At 38.7% G+C, this 13888-nt stretch overlaps 1 pseudogene; it reads left to right on the top strand.

Moving 5' to 3' along the window:
- Nucleotides 1–203: 203 nt before the first annotated feature.
- LOC126497080 (transformer-2 protein homolog alpha-like) lies at nucleotides 204–1073 on the top strand (annotated as a pseudogene).
- Nucleotides 1074–13888: the final 12815 nt, after the last annotated feature.

Raw genomic sequence — 13888 nt, 5'->3', positions numbered from 1 at the left:
GGAAATTTTTAATAAATAAATAAATTTTAAAAAAGATTTTGTTGGCCATTTTGCCCGAGCATGTGAACTAGTGAGAGTGGAGCGCCCTGGCCTTTGTTGCCATCACCTTCCTCCTCCCCACAATCCAGACAGCTGATCACTAGGCCATAGGCCCTCGAGCCGAGACTTGTCTCTTGTCTAGTTCTCGGGAGCTCCTGGCCGACATGAGTGCTGTAAAGGAGAACAATTTCTAGGGCAGAGAGTCTCGCTCTCAGTCAAAATCTCCAATGGGAACTCCTGATTGCGTAAAATCAGAGAGCAGGTCAGGATCTCGTAGTCCATCACGGGTTTCCATTCTGAATCCCATTCTGAATCAAGATCAAAATCCAGGTCAAGATCAAGGAGACATTCTCATAGACGCTACAGTCGGTTCAGGTCCCACTCTCATAGGACATGATCTCAAAGTAGATCCTATATGCCCGAGTATCGTCGACGAAGAAGCCGGAGTCATTCTCCAATGGCTAATCGCAGAAGACATACAGGCAGCAGGGCGAATCCAGATCCCGACACTTGCCTGGGAGTGTTTGGCCTCAGTTTGTACACAACAGAAAGAGATCTTCGTGAAGTATTTTCTCGATATGAACCGTTGAGTGGTGTCCATGTAGTTTATGATCAGCGAACTGGCAGATCACGTGGATTTGCTTTTGAGTATTTTGAGAGGATAGATGACTCTAAGGAGGCTATGGAAAGAGCAAATGGAATGGAGCTGGATGGTAGAAGAATTCGTGTGGATTATTCTATAACCAAGAGAGCTCACACACCTACACAAGGCATTTACATGGGCAGATCAACTCATAGTGGTGGTGGAAGTGGTGGAGGAGGAGGAGGTAGCAGAGGCGGTGGTGGTAGACGACGAGATTCTTACTATGATAGAGGATATGATTGAGGCTATGACAGATGCAAAGATTACGATTACCGGTACAGAAGGTCGCCTTCTCCTTATTACAGTCGGCATAGATCACGGTCAAGATCTCGTTCCTATAGCCCAAGACGATATTGATAATGATAATGGAGTGGTTGTGGTTAAGGACTTTTTTTCCCTCCTTTTTCTTTTTGATTCTGGATTTCCAAGCTTCCAATGCTTCCTAGTCCTCAAAACAAAACCCTGGTTATTTAATCTGTGGCCAATTGTGTTTCCGTTTTACATCCTTTGTTACTCTCTCAATGGTGTAATTGTCATTTAAGTTGTTCAACATCTAAGTAAAAAAGGAGCCGGGTGTTACACTGTGTGGTTCTTTCTGCATTCACGGAGATCGACTCATTACCACGAAGAAAGAAACGATCTTTTGAAAACTTTTGTGATGTATATTGTAGTACACATCCTATTAGTAGAAATCTGCAGTCGTGGCAAACTGCTTTTTAACCTTCTTTGGGGGAAGATAAATAAATAACACTTTAAGTAGTCAAGTCTGTTCCAAGGCGTGGCATGGAACAGTTGATTAGTTGAGTGTAGAAAGTTTGAAGTTGTAGGAGAAAATATGAAGAATGTAACTTTGAACCTAAAAAAAATTAAGTTACCTTTTAGGAATTAAAAGCTTGTAGATTCCTATAAAACATGTTATATTTGAAGTTACGTGTTAAACCTTACAAACTTAAATTGTGATTTTTATCTTAAATTTACAGAAACTTAAGTAGTCCCTTAATCATTGAAGGAAAACCTTCATTTATTACCTAGAAAAACTGTATAACTTGCTGTTAGAAATTATGGTATTGGGTTATTGGTTTTGTGGGTTATTGTATAGTATAGAATTCTAAAATACATGTGGGACAGAGTAATTTCAAATAAAAGTCAACTTGAAAAACAAAGATTTTGTTTATCTTGATCTTGGTTAGGTCTGTACATGCTGTCACAGTCTCTCTGTATTCATATGTACATCATTCCTATGGTGTCTGGAAAGCACTGTGTCTTCGAGTCATCTATGTATCTGGCTCATCAAATATTATCTATTCATCTTATACATGGACCTCTGGACTGTGAGGTAAAGGGTGTGATGAAGATATTTACTCTACAGACAAGTGTTCTAAGCCTCTCACTCTCTGAATGTATACAGTTGTGAGTCTCCTTGTTAACTATCATCTACTGAAAAAGTCATTCTTTAAAAAAGGTTGAGTTATTCAATTATCTGTTGGTATAACAGCATGTCATTAGGAGTAATTTTATATATGGGTTCTTTAGGGTAACAATAGTAATAGAATTTCACCTGGACCCATGACCTGTCAATTCTCAGGTTCTTGACATCATTTAACAATATCACTTATGGAATGTACCTTAAACTCTGTCACAAAATATGACTTGTCAGTATAATGAATGATTGTCTCAATTACAGTTCCACGCAATTTATACTACTTAGACTTTCAGAGACAGTTTAATGTTAGCCTAAATCATTAAGGACACATTTTCATTGATTTTAAATTGGTACCAAGTTTTTAAAGCAATAAGAACAATTTTCAGTCTCTGAATGATATGATGTAATGTAACAAAACGAAGAGATGGACAAACACAGTTATAGTCATCTGAAACATGATGTAAAGAAAATTGTCCATTGTCAACACTCATGTGCAATGTGTTCTCTATACTCAATAATTAGTCAGGATAAGAGAAAGAGCAATTGAATATACAATGCACCTCTTTATTCCCTCTTCAAATCCAATTTCTATATGTGGGCAAGTTATTCACTTTTAGCAAAGTGTTTTGGTCATGTCTATATCATTCTACCGTAACTCCAGTATAGGATCATGATTCATCTCTTCACTCTTCTTTCCCTGCTTTCAGAATTGTTTTATACTTCTTTGAGAAAAGAAAACTGAATGGCCATGACATTCATCAAATTCTCTGTGTATCTCGTCCAACAACTCAAAAAATTATGGTCAATGCTCATATGGCTCCTTGTTACTGTGGAATACATTGTGACATTAAACACATCAGCCAAATAACCGCATCTATTGCCACAAGTATAACTCTGCATTATTATAACCAAGGTGTCTAGAGTCTTAACAGGGAACCTCAGTGACTGCCACTTACGTATCTCTACATTATACCAGAGTCTCTCAGTGTGTGTCCCACCAGCTAGATGAAGGAGAATGCTCAACATTAGATCACAGTACTTATGGAAAAGAGAAATATACTTAAAACAGAGCTCCAAATAAAGCCATTCTTATAATAAAAGAGAAGAAACTTAGCGGTATATGTTAAATATATGTTCTAGTACTTAAACTTCCTTCTTGGGACTCCATTTACTACAGATTTGAGTGCTGTCTCCATTCTTGAAAGTAGTTGTACTTCTTGTTTAACTAAATATACTTCTTTCTCTCTCTCTCTCTTTTTTCACAAACACAGATATGTTTGTGCACAGAAACTCACAGGATATATATATGTATATAAGTGTGTATGTATGTATTATATCTGCATATACATACACACATATATATATAGAGAGAGAGACAGACAGACAGAGACAGAGAGAGACAGAGACAGACAGACAGAGAGAGAGAGAGAGAGAGAATCATGACTGTCTATCTCCCAAAGGGATTTTCAAATGGTTTTTGTTTGCCTTTTGAAATTATACTGTAAATTCTTTGCACACGCCTAATGACATGAGCAAATGTTACTCTTTTGTTGTAAAATTGTACCCTTCCTTTTCAGTGTTCTACATAGTAATGAGAGAATTTATGTTTAGCATACAACACATGTAAACACAGTTGTTTCTATGTCTTATCACACTTCAGGATCTAGCAAGTAACTTCAATTAGTAGTGAATCTGCTGTCACTAGGAATCAGGTGATATATTTCCATTCCACAAACAAGAGCAGAAAATGTGTACTATGCTCCATATTTGATCTATAACATCTCTCAAAGTGTGTTCTTTGCTATCTCTGCTTGCAATTATAGATACAGGGAATTCATGAGGAGGGTCCACAAACTCTTTACTTCTGACTTGAGGGAAATAGATATGAACCTGAATTCTATTGAAGTTTCAAGATTTCAAGAATACAATAATACCTGAAACAGTTTTCCCTGGATCCATCTGAGCAGTCCTGGCTCTGTCAGGTGCCACTAGGAACAGACAGAAGAAGGATACCCACACATCTGCCTGTGACAACTTGCCCTGGGCAGGTATGAGCAACCATGAACCTGTCAGGCTCATTTTGATGCTGCACAATTGGGTGCCATTATATGATGGGGTACGGGAGAGAGAGAGGGGGATAGAATGGTTCATGTCATCTGGAAAGGGGCAAAGGTAGAGAGGAGCAGGCTGAACTGGGTGGCCTTCTTGTCACCAGAGGTCATAGTGATGTCCGAGCTTGGGTTGCTGCCAGTGGCCAATTTTGAGTTCATTACCCTGCTGTCGTCTTGGTCTATGTTGGTCTCCCTGGGTCCTGTGACTGAAGGCTCTGGGGATGGGGCTGCACAGAGTTGGTCCTACCCCTACTGATGAAGCACTTGAGAGAGTTGGACCTACCGCTCTACACCTGTTGGAAGTTGGGAAAGCTGGCCCTGATGACCCTCACTGAAAGCATCACTTGGGAGAGCTGGCTCTGAACCTATTCTGGGCAGCACAGTAGAGCTAACCCTGTTGAAGGGACCTAATTGAGCTGGTCCTGAGAATGTGAGCATAGGAGAGGTGGAACTGCCCTTATCTGCCATATGGTTTGGCACAGATGAGAGAGAGATTCCAGCACTAACCCATCACCTCCCCCCCCCAAAAAGGCCTGTGGCAGGTGATCATAGGAATGGGAGAGCTGTTTCTGTCTTCTGTTGACTGCAGCACTTGGTAGAGAGCCATGCACCCTGCCTGGGCAGCAGGTGAGATGGCCCTGAGAGCCTGAGAGCAGAATGGCTGACTGTTTCTCACGGTCTGCCATGTGATGGTGTGGGTGAGGGAAAGATACCCTGCCCTCTCGCCCCTTGCCACCCGCGGCAGACAGAAGAGCTGGCCTTAGACACGGGAGAGCATGAGAGCTGATTCTGCCATGAACCAGCTGCAGGACGTGGAGAGTGGGCTCCGCACCATACCTAGGCAATGCAAGAGAGCTGGGTCTGCTTCTGCGGATGACCCTGCCTGGAGGGCGTCACTGCAAGAAAAGTGGCACTGCTCCACTGCTCCTTGCTGCCTGGTGCATTGGCTGGGCTAGCCTGGGCAATGCTGGAAAGCTAACCCTGGAAGTGAAGATGAGGGGAGTTGGAAACTTGGCCAACCCAGCTCCCACCCAGGTCCAAAAACTAGGGCTAAGAGTTGACCCACCCCAACATCCACCCCATCTGTGATCTGTTGGAGCATGCGAAGGAGCCAGTCCTGCAGGTTAAAAAAAAAAATTCAGGATCTCCATAACACAGGGCAACAATGGGATATCCAGGAGGAGTTCCAGTGTGGGCTCAGGATGGATAGTATAGCAGAAGCCAGAGGCCTTGAGCAAGACCAATATTTTATTGCAATGAACACTTGCAAGTAAAGATGTATGTACTAAAGGGTAAACTGTGTGACTCATTTTGCCGCGCAACAGTTACGCGATAACATTTTGTTTCTTTTTTTTTAATTTATTATTTTGGGGGTTGTTGTAAGAGTAGGGAAAGGATATTAAGGGACAAGAAGATGAATAGGATAGGGAATCATGATGTGAAATCCATAATGAATTAATAAAAAAAGTTAAAAATACAATAACACCATTATTGCTATCATTTTTCAACTGGTTATACTATCAATTTTAAGACAGTATATTTCCTGTTATGACAGAGCAAGAGGTCCTTGTCACTAATAGAGTATTGTATTCTTTTATTTTGTTTGATTTGAACATATTTTCTTTATGTGTGTTGTCACATGAGTTTATGTATGTCTGTTTGTCTTTATGTCTGTTTGTCAGTATGTAAATGTGAATGCTTGTGGTGTACATGTCTAAGCAATCCTGTTTATACGCACATTTGTGGGGTTCCGAACATTTGTATGTATGTATGTAGACACCAGTGTTATTATCCTGTATTCATCTTTAGCTATTTGTCTTCTTTTCTGAGACATGATTTCTCTCTCTACGTCTTAAGCTCATCCATTTGGCTGTACTAAATGATCAGTGACTCTCAGGAATCTTAATTTCTCTTCCTCTGCAGTGCTAGCGTCATACTTACGCAGCACCGAGGTATGAGGTGCACAACCTTAACCTGATTGCTGGTATCTGGACTCTGGATCTACTGTTGGCATGGCATCCCCTACACACAGTGGGTTTTTGCCCAGTTCCATATGAAGTCCTTTACCTCCTCTGCTGCTCAGAGTGATAGAAGGGCAAACTAAACACTTTCCTCAATCTCAGTTATTTCCCCGAGTTGGAGCATTCCTTCCTAGAGGCAGGGGTGAAGCCCATGGCCGTTAGAAGGCTGAGGAAGCTCAGATATTTACAAACATGAAAACACCCTGGGCTTTCTATTAATAATACTTCCTGAGAGGAATATTCTACTAACTGATCAGCCTGCAATAGTCCACTGGTCTTCAGGAACGCAGCTTTTCTGAGTCATCAACCTGCTGGTGTGAGAGTTACAGAGATGCAGCTATTACTGAATCAGCCTTACACATGTAAATACCACCTTATTCCTGCTCTTATAAGTATGGTGAACTCAGTAATCCATTAAGCTATATTTAAGTAGAATCATTTAGCTGGTTGTCTAAGATTCCAAGTTGGAGTGAACAAACATTTGCTCTGTCTCCCCAAGACACTTTAGGCAACATAGACATAGAATTTTTGCCATCTTTGGGCTTTTATTTTGTGTTGTTTTTATTTGTGTTGTATATCAGAATACAAAGTTGTACTTCCTTAATTTTTTCTTGTTACTAAAACCAGATAAATTAATTTATACGTGTGATAAAGTGCTTATTGTAATATTATGCTGCCTTATAATTTTTTATAATTCAGAAAAATGATGATGAGCATGGACTTCAGAGAAATATCTTAGATGAACTAAATAACAGGAAATGAAAAATTGAGAGACATAGGGTTAGAACTCCAGGCTCCCTTAACAAACATGAGTATGGCCCAGTGGGATAACACTATCCATTGCATTTACTGGCCTTGACTTATGGTCAATTCTGTAACAACATTTTTATAGGAGTAACTATTAACTTGAATACATATCAGTTAAAATCTGCAGAGAACTTCATGATTCTATGTCCACAAAGATCTATATAAATGTACTAAACATTATGATCATTTACCTTTCACAATGTTAATATGTAAACTACCACAGGTATTCTTCCTCAAATAAACACCATGCAAAAGATTTTAACTTTGAACACTCTGCCACAGTGACAGAAAGTTAATAGGCATAATTATGCACATGCTTTAGTTTCTGGACTACAGTTTTCTACTCTATTGATTTTTAATATCAAAAGAAGGCTGTAGCCAACCTTGTTCAAAATTTATTCCTTTAAATACTTCAAAAACTGTCTTTTATAGCCGCAGAGTCAATTGAAAGAATCACTAAGTTAGAAAGTGGGTGTCATTGTCTGATGTTTGTGAGGTCTAGCCCAGATATGAGCATTATTTGTATTCTCATCACTGGAATTACCTAGGAATTTTCAAAGGATCGTGGAAAATACTAAAAACTTCACTAGCGTGGTTCCTTAGTTGGAGCAGGGATATTCATCTTAATAATTTTCAATTTCATTATAGTCATTGTTATTTTTAATGAAATAGATCAGACATTCAAAATGTATGCCAAAATGTTTTATAACAACATTTTACTAGTTCCTAATGTGTTTTTTTTATTATTGAGAATAAGAAAAAAAAGTTTCCGCCTCCTCCCAGCCTCCCATTTCCCTCCCCCTCCCCCACTCTTCTCCCCTCCCCCCACTCCTCCCCCCCTCCCTCTCCAATCCAAAGAGCAGTCATGGTTCCCTGCCCTGAGGGAAGTCTAAGGTCCTCCCCCCTCCGTCCATGTCTAGGAAGGTGAACATACAAATTGGCTAGGCTCCCACCAAGCCGGAACATGAAGTAGGATCAAAACCCCTTGCCATAGACCTTGGCTTCTCATCAGCCCACATTGTTCGCCATGATCAGAGAGTCCGGTTTTATCCCATGCTTTTTCAGTCACAGTCCAGCTGGCCTTGGTGAGCTCCCAATAGATCAGCCCCACTGTCTCAGTGGGTGGGTGCACCCCCCGTGGTCCTGACATCCTTGCTCGTGTTCTCCCTCCATCTGCTCCTCTTTGGGACCTTGGGAGCTCAGTCCAGTGCTCCAGTGTGGGTCTCTGTCTCTATTTCCATCCATCACCAGATGAAGGTTCTATGGTGATATGAAAGATATTCGTCAGTATTGCTATAGGATAGGGTCATTTCAGGTTCCTAATGTGTTTTAAATTAATTTAGAATAAGCATTTGGGGTTTTCATAAGAATTTAATTGTATGGGACAAAACATATATGGCATGATAGCAGTTTTTAACAGAAAGGGACCTGAACATTGTTAACTTAGGCAAAATTACATCTATAGCCATAATTATAACATTGATACCAAAACCATCATATTTCCGTTTTAGATGTAGTAGCACTTTTACCTTGTGTTTCCAAGTTGTTACATTTTTGTCAGAATAATCTCAGAATTAATGGTCTCTATCAAATCCATTTAGAGATGATCATATCAGAACTGCTATTTAAGGTTGTTGATATATTCTAATGTAGGAAGCATCCTATGGAATGTATTTAATATAAAATGGTAGTGATTATTATTTTATCACAATCTCAGTTTCATTTACATGGTAACTTCCACATTTTGCATCAGAACTACATGTAACAAACAACAAACAGAAAATCTACTTATATACCTATTTAGCCCAATGAGTATCATATTTGCATGTGAAGTACACCATCAGCAGTAAGAGAAGAGTACCTTAACCATAAAGAAGGCTAATCTATTATGTAGCTATAATATTCTTGTCATTCTATTGCATTGGCCACAGCAGATTAGATGTAGGATGGCTAAAAATGTATAAACAAAATTTAATAACTTATAGCAGACGATTACACGAGAGGATTCTATGATCTTCCTAGTAATGCTGATGCTTAAGTGACTTGAATATGCAATAATCAAGGAAAAAAGTAATAAAGGTTCTCAAATAATTATTTTTAGTGTAAGGACATATTATGGTATTATTTTGAAATTGTGATGTCAATATTAATTAAAAGGTATCATTGCTACAATGTTTGTATTTAAAATAAATGAACAAAATCTGCACTATGCGACAGTACTACTAACACCGTAAGTCTGGTTAACAACCTATCTCCTGTAGTATAACTCAGATGGTCCAAGATCTAGGTGCACAGATTCTACTCTGCAGAGAAGTTTTTCATCCTTCTCTAAATGCAATATTTTAGTCCTATCTAATAATATACGAACACTGTTATAAAATCAAGTTACATCTATAAATGACCATCATTTAACACAGAATTAAATATTTGTCATTTCTGGGACAAAGAAGAAATTTGAAGAACAAAACCATTTATACAGATTAATGCAACAAATAGGGGAGATGTGAGACATTCCTGTCAAAATAAACAAACAACAGCAACAAACACTGACTAACAGTTACAACCCTCCAAAAAAAATGCACTTCAAGCCAAATAGTGCACAAATACTACATGTTATGTCCAACCAACTTGGAATTGTTGTTGTTGCTGAAAATATATCTTCTCTCATACAATACATCCCAAACACATTTCCCCCTGCCTCCACTCTTCCTAAATATCCCCTATAGCCCCTCTCTCCCATATCCACTTTCCCTAAAGCAGGCCTCCAAGATGCCATGAACAAACACTATGTGTTGCACTGAGAAGAGCAGACCACTTAGCCACTTGTTCATTTCCCAGCGCCCAGACACCCAAAATAATCATACAGAAAGTGTATTAATTAAATCACTGCTTTGCGCATAAGCTCTAGCTTCTTTTTGGCTAACTCCTACATCTTATTTTAATCCATTTCTATCACCACAAGGTGATAGAGATCACCACGAGGTGATAGAAATCCATTTGTATCACCACAAGGTCATGGCCTACCAGCAAAGTTTCAGCATTTCTACCTCTGTCCACGGATCCATGCATCTCCCTTTTCCACCAAAACAAGATAAAATAAGCCAAGGTAAAAGCCCTGATATCAAGGTTCAACAAAAGCAACCCAATAAGAGGCAATGAATCCCAGGAGCAGACGATGAAGTCAGAAACCCAATTGTTTTCATAGTCAGGGGTCCCATAAGAATACAATGCAAATAGCTCAAATATATATGCAGAGGACCTGGTGCAGCTCTGTGCTTGCTGCTTCAGTGAGCTGAGACGCTACTTGCTTAGTTGATTCAGAAGTCCTTGTTCTCCTGGTTCCTCTACCCACTCTAGCTCTTACAATCTTTCCAACTCCTCTTCTTCTGAGTTTTTTCCCCTTTAAGGGAAGGGACTAGATGGAGATCTCCCATTTAGACTCTGCCCACATAATGTCTGGATGTTCTTATTTGCACCTGCTTCCATTTACTGCCGGGGAATCCTCTCAAATGACCACTGGATATAGTAGAAGATCGATAGGAAATATTTCACTGGCTTCTATTATAGACCAGCCGTATTCATTCTGCCCTAGATCTCAGGGCTATTCAGAATTCAGTTCCCAGCCATCCAGGGAGTATCATGCATGGATTCTCTCTCATGACATGGGCCAAAAGTTAAACCCAAATATGGTTTGGCCACTTCCACAAGTTTTGCAACAAAACTGTCCCAGCACATATTGTAAGCAACAGATTGTGGGTCAAAGATTTTGTGGCACGGTTATTGTCCAGGTTTCTCTTTGTATAGCCTGTAGATTACCTTCCTGTGCCAAAGAAACTAGATTGTATGGGTGAAGGCTACATGCAGGCACCAGTTCAGTCTTTCTAAATTCAATGAGCTGTGTGGATGTTATCTTTGGCAATGGGGGCCCTACTGTCAGTTTTCAGAAAGCAGCCCTCTGCACTGTTATCAACCTGGGATGCTTGGGGATCTCAACAGGACCCTCTTGGCCAAAAATTAAGCTGGATACAACCTCCTGCCCATCATGGAAAGGCTTGCATGGCTGTAAGATATGACCAATTCAGATTCCATATCATCTATTACTAGGGTTCTCACTGGGGTCATCATCATTAATTCCAGAAAGTTTACACTGCATTGGGCTTCCATACATCCCCCTGAGTACCCCTAATTCATTCATTCTCTCTCTCTCTCTCTCTCTCTCTCTCTCTCTCTCTCTCTCTCTCCACTCACTCCCTCTGATATTCTTCTCTTCTGGTCCTGTGCCCACACTTCCCCAATTTAACCCACAAAATCTGTTGTATTTTCCCTTCTCAAAAAGATCCAAGTGTTCTTCATTCTTCCTAGGTCCTTCTTCTATACTTGACTTCACTGGGTCTGTAATTGCAACATGGTTATCACTTATTAACAGCTAATAATACACTTATGAGGGAAAATGTACCATATTTGTCTTACTGGGTCTGGGTTACCTCACTCAGGGTGATTATTTTCCTAGTGGCCTCCACTTGCCTACAATTTTCATGATGTCATAATTTTAACAGTTAAATATGTGTCCATTTTGTAAATATTCCACATTTTATTTATCTATTCTTAGGTTCAGCTATGTTTATTGTTGCACTATTCATTGTTTCTGTCTGGGAACTTAAAATATACTTAAAGTGAAAAACTTGAAACTTCCCAGTATTTATATCCTAATACTCAGTTATACGTTTGTATTCTCCTCACAGGTTGAGAATCATGACTAAAGAGGCTCTAATTAAGTAACAGTACATGATTTACAAGTAGGAAAGCCATGTGGGAGCATCTGGCACAGGATTTCCATTGCTGGAAGTGCTAATATGTTGATACAAAGTATAGATGATATTCATCATTTATTTCATTTTAAGCATATGCAAAATATTTTATGTATGTTTTTAAAGATATCTCTCACTGGACTTAAAATTTATCTTTATTTAGGCTTGAGGAATGGAAGAGAAGGTGATTAGCTTGACTAGACATGTATGTTTCATATATAATGGAGACTGCATTCAGTGATAACCGGTGGCATTAAATTCTTAGCCACATTTCTCCTCCAGGCATGTGAAAGAGGAGCAAGTTACAAACTTATACCAAATGCTGTCTATTTTGCTTTTTATTAAAAATCAGAAATGGCCACACCCGACTTTTATATGTGACCATAAGCTAACAAATTATCAGAAAAATTTAACTGATTGTCATCAGATACATAAAATCAGGTCAGGACCCAGGCAATGAGTAATTGAAAATTAAAAAAAAGACCATTTTTTTCAATATTCTTATTATTTAAAAGAATTTTAAATTTAAGCATATTTTGAACATAGTCTTCCCTTTCTCCAAGTCCTTCCAGATCCTTTACTCATTATTACCCATTCAACTTTATGTTCTTTTTCAAAAAACAAATGAAAAATCACTACATCAAAACTCTCCAAAGCCAAGGGAAAAAAATACAGCATGCAACAAAAGAATAACAAAACAAAATAGAAACTACCAATATTTAACAAAATAAAACCACACACACACACACAAAGCTTTTTGGAGTCCATTATATGCTTGTCAACTACTTCTGAACCTGTAGCCTGTCTTTGTTGTGGGAACTCTTTAGCCAATAGCCTTTAAGATACCAGCCCACTTGGACATGGTCTCTTGTACTATAAATGTAGACATAAAGCTTGTGCGGCCTCTCTCTTGGCTGCTGGATTTGGTTTTGTTTAGACAGGAAAGGGGTGGTGATGTAGGATTTCCCTCTGTATGCTGTGGATGTGTTTTGTTATGGTTGGTTAATGAACAAAGATGCTTTGGCCTATGGCAGCACAGAATAGACCCAGAGGGGAATTCCAAAGATAGAGGAGAAAAGAAGGCTGAGTCAGGGAGACACCATGTAGCCACTGAGGTAGAAAGATGTTACAAAGAATCTTACTGATAGACCACAGCCAAGTGGCGATACACAGATTAGTAGACATAGGTTAATTTAAGATGTGAGAGTTACTTAATAACAAGCCTAAGCTATTGGCCAAGCAATTTTGTAACTATTATAGTTTCTAAGTGATTATTTCCAGTCTGGGCATCTGGCAAACAAATAAGCAGCCTCTGACTACATGTCTTACACTGAAAGATATACACAGTGATATTCTAAGGGAAAAAACTGATTTTCCCTCTTCCTACAGGTATAAAGTAACACGTAAGTTGTTGGTCTTTCTTTACTCTAGCAGTAAAGGTTTTCATTCATTCATTCATTCATTTAAAAGATTATAAAATAAAGTAAATAAAATACAACAAAAACTCCCACTTTGGAGTTGAAAAAGATAAAACTTCAGATGAAAAATAGCCTAAGAGATAGCAGGGACTCAGTTTTTTTGAGGGCTTTTTTGTTTCATTTTGTTTTGTTTTGCTATATTTTTGGCATATTGATTTTGTTTCTTAGTTGGCTTGTTTAGAAGTTTTGTTTGTTTTTGAGAGAAAGAGGAAAAGAGTGAGGGAGAGAAGAGGAGATAGAAAGAGAAAGAAAATGATGTTGAGGGAGAGAATATATAAAATTGTGTGGGCATGGAGGTGAGGAGCACCCAAGTAGTGTTGAACGAGGGGAAATAAGGTCAAAATATACTGTATGAAAAATTTAAATACTATTTTAAGTGAGTTTCTATATCTGATAGTAGAAATAATATGATTTAATTTATGGCTATTTTAGCTCATTCAATTTAATTTTTTTTCAGTTCTACCCAATTATCTGAAAACTGTATGATTTTATTTAATTTAGAGTTTCTTAAATTTCATTGTTAATATGTCCTTCATTGTATATAGGAACATTCATCTT

Source organism: Alexandromys fortis, unplaced genomic scaffold, assembly GCF_014885135.2.
Source record: "Alexandromys fortis isolate MF-2015 unplaced genomic scaffold, M_Fortis_MF-2015_v1.1 scaffold_25, whole genome shotgun sequence".
NCBI classification, from domain to species: domain Eukaryota; kingdom Metazoa; phylum Chordata; class Mammalia; order Rodentia; family Cricetidae; genus Alexandromys; species Alexandromys fortis.
This window is presented reverse-complemented; position numbering and strand designations above follow the sequence as displayed.